We start from the raw sequence: 7,577 nt of genomic DNA, 5'->3' as shown, positions 1-7,577 counted from the left end.
GCTTTGCAAGGGAAAGAGGAAATCTTGATGTTTTTTGTACCTACTAACATTGTTAGTTTTCGTTTTCGGTCTAGTCTTATTAAAACCAACAGTTTATGCATAATAAATGTGCATTTTTTGGACGTTAATGTGCATTATAAGTGAAGAAATTGTTCATTATTTTGTTCTAGCTATTAACTTATCACTTTAAACGTTTTATGCATAGTAAATTTGCATTTTAAGACCGTTAATGTGCATTACAATAACAGATGTTTTCATTATTTAGTTGTAGCATTTAACTTTATATTACAAAAAATTGTATTAGCCTTGCATTATTAACCTTTTACCGTACATTATCATTCACGAATATGTACATTATTGCAAGCAACGAATGAACTTGTTGTAGATTCCATTTCTGGATCAGGTCATCAATAAGCACATTCTGTTCATTATTCGATTTATTTCTCCAATTAATCCTTAACAAGCCTAGCAAGTGTTCATCAAAATCCAGTTAACTTGTTAGCCTTTTTCACATTATTAATCAGTACATTGGCATTACTTGGATCATTACATACATTATATATGCTTTAGTTATCAAGAGCTATGTATTGTTCAAAAGTGGCCAACAAATAAGTCGTCTTTTCTACCTTCTAAAATGCATTATCCAAAAAAAACCACATTGTTCAAAAAATGTAAATAGCATTTCAATGACTACTACTCCAATCAATTCAGCCTGTACTCTTCGACCCACTTCTCGAAGACGAACTTAGGCGGCCTCTCCTTCCAAAACTCGGTGGCATATCTATGGTGGTTTGCACCTTTGGAGTTATGTGCGGAAGTCAGCAGCGCAGTAGCAACCTTAATTCTGAACATTTCCAAGTCGCCTTAGCACTTTCTAGGCTAAGGCGACAGGAATCAAATCGTCAATCGCTTGGTCAAAAGCAGTTCGTCGTTGCTTAGATGTTGTAGTACAGAATAGCAAACAGAGATGTATAAGTTTGTGTTTTGTAAATGCATAAACCAATGGTCAGTGAAAACATAATGCCAAAAACCTAACAGAGTAATGCTCACATTCCAACACATAATGCACGAATTAAATGACATTCACTACACCAAACATCAGTTATGCAAACCAACCCATAGAATCTACAGATCACACGATGCACAGCCGATGCTAATATAATGCAATGAATCAGACATATAATGTAACTAACAGTAAGTCATGCTTCTCATTTTATAATGCAATAAATTAGACTACTAATGCAGTAATGTCCAATGTGTAATGCAACATACCAAACTAATAATGCCTAATTGAAATTAATACCAATCATAATGCACAGATTAGCCTACATAATTCACAAAACCAACAAATAATGCATCAAAACAGGGGCACCAAGTATGTAACCTTCAAATAATTCATGCAATCATATAACATTCAATGAACCAAATACCGATTGCTTATTGATTCTCAAAATTAACCAAAGAATGAACTCAGGAGCATTGAGCTTTTCCAGTTATGCAAACCAACTCATAGAATCTACGAAACACACGATGCACAACCGATGCTAATATAATGCAATGAATCAGACATATAATGTAACTAACAGTAAGTCATGCTTCTCATTTTATACTGCATTAAATCAGACTACTAATGCAGTAATGTCCAATGTGTAATGCAACATACCAAACTAATAATGCCTAATTGAAATTAATACCAATCATAATGCACAGATTAGCCTACATAATTCACAAAACCAACAAATAATGCATCAAAACAGGGGCACCAAGTATGTAACCTTCGTCATCTGTTGGTTGGCTTGTGTATGTTCTGTCTCTCTTCGTCATTTGTTCTCTGTAAGACACAAAATCGACATCAGTTTCATTCTTGAATCCAAATCCACTACAAACCCAGAAAGCTACCGAAAACGACGCAATTTTACAGAATCGAAAACAAAACCGACCAAATCAGTAAAGGTTTGAACCCTAAAATCGACGAAGCAAAAAAATAACTCAGAAATCAACTACACACTTCAATAATGGGAAGAACCCTAAATTAAATGCTCACAATCTCATATTTTCCAAAAGAAAACAACCACAACTTTTGTGCATTATTCGAATCGAAGTTCAATGGACGCTAAAAACTGTGAATCGCTTACTACGTTGTCTCCTAAAAGTAGACAATCGACGATTAGGAGTGTTTCTAACTCAAGAAAGGGATTTTTGAAGCACACCGTTTTCGTTAGTTCCTCTTTAATCGACGACCGGCGGCACGCTCAAAACAAAATCGAAACTTTGTAGTTGTGAATCATCGATCCACGGTGCTCTTCACAACGAGAATCGACGGTGAGTGCATTTTCGACAGTGAAACGGCGTCGAAGGGTTGAATAAACGGTGAAAATCGTCTTTTGGATTGATTTTGGTGGGAGGAAGTGGCGGCTAGGGTTTGGAAATGGGTGGGAATTGGGGGAGACGAGATTGAGTCGTGGGTTTGAGGAGTGATACGATTGGAATGAGAGAGAGAGAGTGAGTAGATGGAAGGTCTATGAAAATCCCACTGAAATCTCGCTCCTTCCGTTTTAATTCATGGTTGTTTTACAATTTTACCCATATAATGCACAGAAACAATCTAATAATGCAACACGGGATGATTTTGTGAGGCTTCATCTAATCCATCCATCATACTAATCTAATGGTTGATATTAAGAAAGAAATAGACTCTAAGGGGGCAAAGGACCCTAATGCTCCCATATATATATATATATGGTCTTGTTAGGTTGAGATTATTTAGCTAAATTGAGAAATGAGATGCAATATGGGCCACTAATCCACAAGCTAAACAAAATGTCAACAAATACAACATTATGTCAACAAGGGGGTAAAATTGTAATTTCTTTAATAAAAAAAGCGTGAAACATCCAAACTGATTTCAAACCAATTTCTAAAATTTCTCTAAAATCTCTCTTCCAAAATCTTCAAATCTTCATCTGCAAAATCTCGCTGATCTTCAAAATTCAAAACGTAAACATTCAAAATCTCGCTGATCTAAATGACGAATGAAGAGGAAAATCTGAAAGACGGATTGGTAGGAAGAGAGGCGGTAGACGCCGCTGGAGGCTTCTCGGAGGAGGATTAGTCGCTCGTTGATGAAGATCGGGAGGGTTTCGGTGGTGGAGGAGAGGAGGAAGGTGAGTCTGTACACGAAGAGACCTAATCGCTTCTCGATCCCCGATTTGTCTAATCCGATGTTGATGTAGATCGTGCCGAGCACGATTCCGACTCCTATGGCTTGCAATGTGTTGCTGACGAGCAATTGTTCGTTCTGTAAATCAATTTCCAGAATCGGAAGGATAGGAGTGTGATTTCGTGGATTCTCGAGCTTCCAGATCTGATTTTGTGTTCAATTGGAGGAGGAGAGATGGATTCGATTGATTTTTCCGGCTACTGCTCCGGCTGTTCCAGTGGTTGGAGGTCGGTGAGGATTTCCATGGCAAATTTGAGGGGATCGAGCTAAGGGGGGACGGTGAAGCCGTTGGAGAGGAGGAAGGCTTCGAGGGAGGAGTTGTCGCCGTGGTGGATCACGAAGCAGCAGCAGCCGCCGCAGGGCGTGCCGCCGGAGCTCTTCTCCGTGCTGCAGTAGGTGAAGAGAGCGTTTGTGCCGTTTTGGAGCCACCAGCAGCGCAAGGGGGCGGCAGAGGTGGTGGAGCTCGATCGGATTCTCCAGGTGTTTGATGAATTGATTCAGAAGGTGTGTGCGTTTATGCGTGTGAAAGTTTAGAGTGAATTGTCTCTCTAATCTAATTATTAAGATTCGATTTTTTTCCAGAATAAAATGTTCTTTTTTCTTGTTTATAGTGATGGTTGAATGTGTTCTGTTTTTCTAGCAAATGTTTCCTTTCTTTTCAATGAGGGATTTTTTTGGTGGATTGTTTTTCTTATTCTTGAGCTGAAATTGTTCTTGATGGAGTTGCTGTCTTACTTAATTCTGCTGATTTTTTATTGGTCTTGATATCTTACCATATCTAATCTCTCTCTCTGTTTGCCTCTTGAGCTAAGATTTCCATAGCTTCTTGGTTCCTGAAAGAAACATATTGATCTATTTGAGAGAAAGAGTGAGAGAGAGAGAGAGAGGAAAACATCTTGATCTTGTAAGGAATAGAGTGAAAAGCAGCACTCTCAATATTGATGATGACGATGATGATGTGCAGAGCCATAAAATAGTAGTTATCTTTTAATTACAAGAATTGTTTTAGTTGTTGACACTATATACAAGTTGTTGACAAGATGTTGACATTTCGCCTTCCGATATGGAAGGCGAAATGGAAGGCTTCTCGATCGACGCTGCCGAGTTCCCCGATTTCTTAGGCGTCATTCTGCTCGATAGCATTGATTTCAACGATCTCTTCCTCGGAATCGAAGACGGCGACGTTTTGCCCGATCTCGAGATGGATGCCGAGAGCTCCTCGCCGACAACATTGATTTCTACTCTTTGTTGGATTTTGTAGTGAGATCTGCAATTTTACTCATTTTTCCTGAATTGGAATTTGTAGATCTAAAAATTGGAACAATAAGATTTGTGAGATATTGAATCCTTGTGTCGAAATTGTTAAATTTTTTAATTGACTAATAGATTTTGTGTATGTTGGTGGAAGCTCTGCGATGTTTCTGAAAGTAAGTAATATGTCAGCTACACTTTCAAGTCATGTCAACTACACGTAAAAGTCATGTCAACAATTATATGTCATGTCAACTACACTTTCAAGCCATGTCAACTACACTACAAGCTATGTCAACAATAATTATAAGCCATGTCAACTACACTTTCAAACCATGTCAACTATACGTACAAGCCATATCATATCAACTGCACACACATATAATGTCAACTATGTGTACAATCCATGTCAACTACACATCAAATGTCAACAACTATGTAGTTGACATCAAATGTCAACAACTGTGTAGTTGACATAAAAAAAAAATTAAAATTGAAAAAAATTAAATTTTTTTTTAAAAAAAATAAATTTTTTTTTTTTCGTACTCTGTTTTTTTTTAGATGTGGTCCCACCGTAGATTTATCTCCTAGGTCTAGCTGTTAGGTTAAGTTTCTTTCTAATATTCCCAAGTCAAGTTAAATTTTAATTTTCCTCAACCCAAGAAAATGCGTGGCAGCAGCCAACACCAAAAATACTCCCAAATCCTTGATTACGAGTCTTACGCATCCTTCTCTGTGGGATCGATCCCTACTTCCCTATACTAGGTTTTGACATGAATTGTAAATGTAGTTGACATTATATGTGTGTAGTTAACATTAATTGTATATGTAGTTGACATAGATTATATAGGTAGTTGACATGCATAGTTGATATTAAAAAGGGGAGATAACTAAATCTTAGCAACTAATTTTCAAATGAGAAATATTACCAAACAATAGAGTGCAAAATATTTCATGCTTTAATTTGGAGAAATAAAAGAGAGAGACACGTAACATTTGCCTCAAAAGCAGAATTCTTTACGTATTTTCCGTTCCTTTCATACTTGATAAATCATCCAACAACAATAAAAAAATTGTACATTTAACATTTCTTCAATATCGAGAATATCAAATGTCAACAACTAACAAATAACACTTATAATTGACATATCAATACCGAAAATATCGAATGTCAACAACTCGTATTAAAATGTCAACAACTAAAAAATAACACTTACAATTGACATATCAATACCGAGAATATCGAATGTCAACAACTAAAAAATAACACTTATAATTCACATATCAATAGCCAAAATATCAAATGAACTAAAACAAAGTTGAGATATCACAGTTAACAGGCAAGAAAAAGCAATAAAACTGCCAGACATTCAATTCAATCATCAAATAAAAGTTCAATCATCAAATTGGTCAATCATCTGCGTCGGACTCACTACCAGAGGAACTCCCTGAATCAGAATCTGTAAAAAACAAGCTCAAACGAATGAACATCTGTTTCTGTTTCCGTTTTCCATACTTTCACCCCAACACAATGTAGAAACGCAAGAAGAATCAGTATCAATACCACTCGAGGATGACGAATCGCTGCTTGAGCTGCCAGAACTGCTTGAGCTACTGCTGCCATTGCCTCTACCATCATTCTCCTGTCCAACAACACCATCATTCTCCTGCCCAACAACACCTTCTTTCACAAACTCAATCTCCACAACAACAGGGAAACTCGTTGCTGGCATATCGTCATCAATATCTACATCTTCTTCATCATTTTGTTTCATCATCTTGCCACAATCATCATTCTTGTCGCTCAATGCGCCCTACACAACATTACCAACAACATGAATAAACAGTGAAAACACCACAAAAAAGACAAAAATCTTGATGCAAATTTAACTTACCACATCAGCATCAGTAACAGGACTGGAGAGCAGCTAGATTGTTGTTCATCATCAACGCTTGCCGCTTTGTCTTGCTCACCATCTTCTTCGAATTGGTCACAAACCGATCAAGTTCCCACAGCGTTTCCGTATCAAGAGCCTCAATATCAAGCTCAATTTCATTGACATCCTGTGCCAAATGCTCATCCCTCTTCCTGATTATCTGTACAAGTTGAGGCATCTTCTCTTGGGGTAAATTCTGCAATCCAAATCCAAGTTTTGTTGACATCCAATTCCTGATAATACTTCCAATTCTATAAACAAATCAACAATTAAGCTTGCAAAAAATTCAAATCCTATAACAAAAGCAAATATTGGAAAATCAATCTCTCAAATGAGTTCACATCCAATACAATTGAATCATCTACTGCAAAAATATGGTAATATGGTTGCAACAGAAGCAAAAATCTCATAAAAATGTTGATAGCAAAAACACAAGTTAATAGCAACTCATCAAATCATGATCAAGGAAAAACAACTACTTAGTCTACAGTCATCACAACAAGCACTACAAGGCAAAAAAAAAAACAGAGACGTATCAAAATGCCTCTATTTTACAGAAATCAGTAAAATTTCACATTAATTAAAATTAAAATTCATAAAATCGGCAACAACAAGTTTTACAGAGGAAGAATTGCAAGCGAATTAGACTAGGAGGTAATTAAACCTAGTAATCGATGCTTCTAGCGAATTCTGGACCAGCAATCGAATCACGTCGCTCGCAAAGCATCAAATAGCTCTCTCTGTCGAATAGCATCAAATTCTGGATACATGCTCCTTCACACCGATGTCGGCGATGCGCTTCGACACATCCGCCGTGGAAGACGACCAAAGCTCGCGCACAGGATCTGAAGTCAGCGGCGGTGGAAGACGATTCATGATGTTCAGAGTGAGAGTTTTGACGGAAGGATCATGAATAAGCCCCTGCAATTACCATTCTGCCCTTTCAAAATAAATTAATCTAAAAATATTTTTTGTGTGGTAAAATCTGGACCACTCATTTAATAAAAATGAGTGGCTGATATTGCATCTCATTTCTCAATTAGCCTAAATAATCTCAATTGATCATGATCATATATATATATATATATATATATATATATATATATATATATATATATAAAAAGTATACTCCTATTTTAATGAAAATAAATTGACTTTTTATAGTATAC

At 36.7% G+C, this 7,577-nt stretch overlaps 1 long non-coding RNA gene and 1 pseudogene across 1 annotated transcript; both read right to left on the bottom strand.

The window, feature by feature from the left end:
- Nucleotides 1-598: 598 nt before the first annotated feature.
- On the bottom strand, nucleotides 599-2,445 carry LOC125186793. The gene is made up of 3 exons (XR_007170503.1): nucleotides 2,211-2,445; nucleotides 1,776-1,831; nucleotides 599-879 (listed from the first exon to the last, which is right to left on the bottom strand). It is a non-coding gene; the product is annotated as an uncharacterized LOC125186793 (long non-coding RNA).
- A 3,419-nt stretch (nucleotides 2,446-5,864) lies between these two features.
- On the bottom strand, nucleotides 5,865-7,284 carry LOC125189673 (annotated as a pseudogene).
- Between the last annotated feature and the right edge of the window lie 293 nt (nucleotides 7,285-7,577).

Source organism: Salvia hispanica, chromosome 5, assembly GCF_023119035.1.
Source record: "Salvia hispanica cultivar TCC Black 2014 chromosome 5, UniMelb_Shisp_WGS_1.0, whole genome shotgun sequence".
Lineage (NCBI taxonomy): Eukaryota > Viridiplantae > Streptophyta > Magnoliopsida > Lamiales > Lamiaceae > Salvia > Salvia hispanica.
Note: the sequence above shows the minus strand (reverse complement) of the source record. Positions and strands in the feature narration are given on the sequence as shown.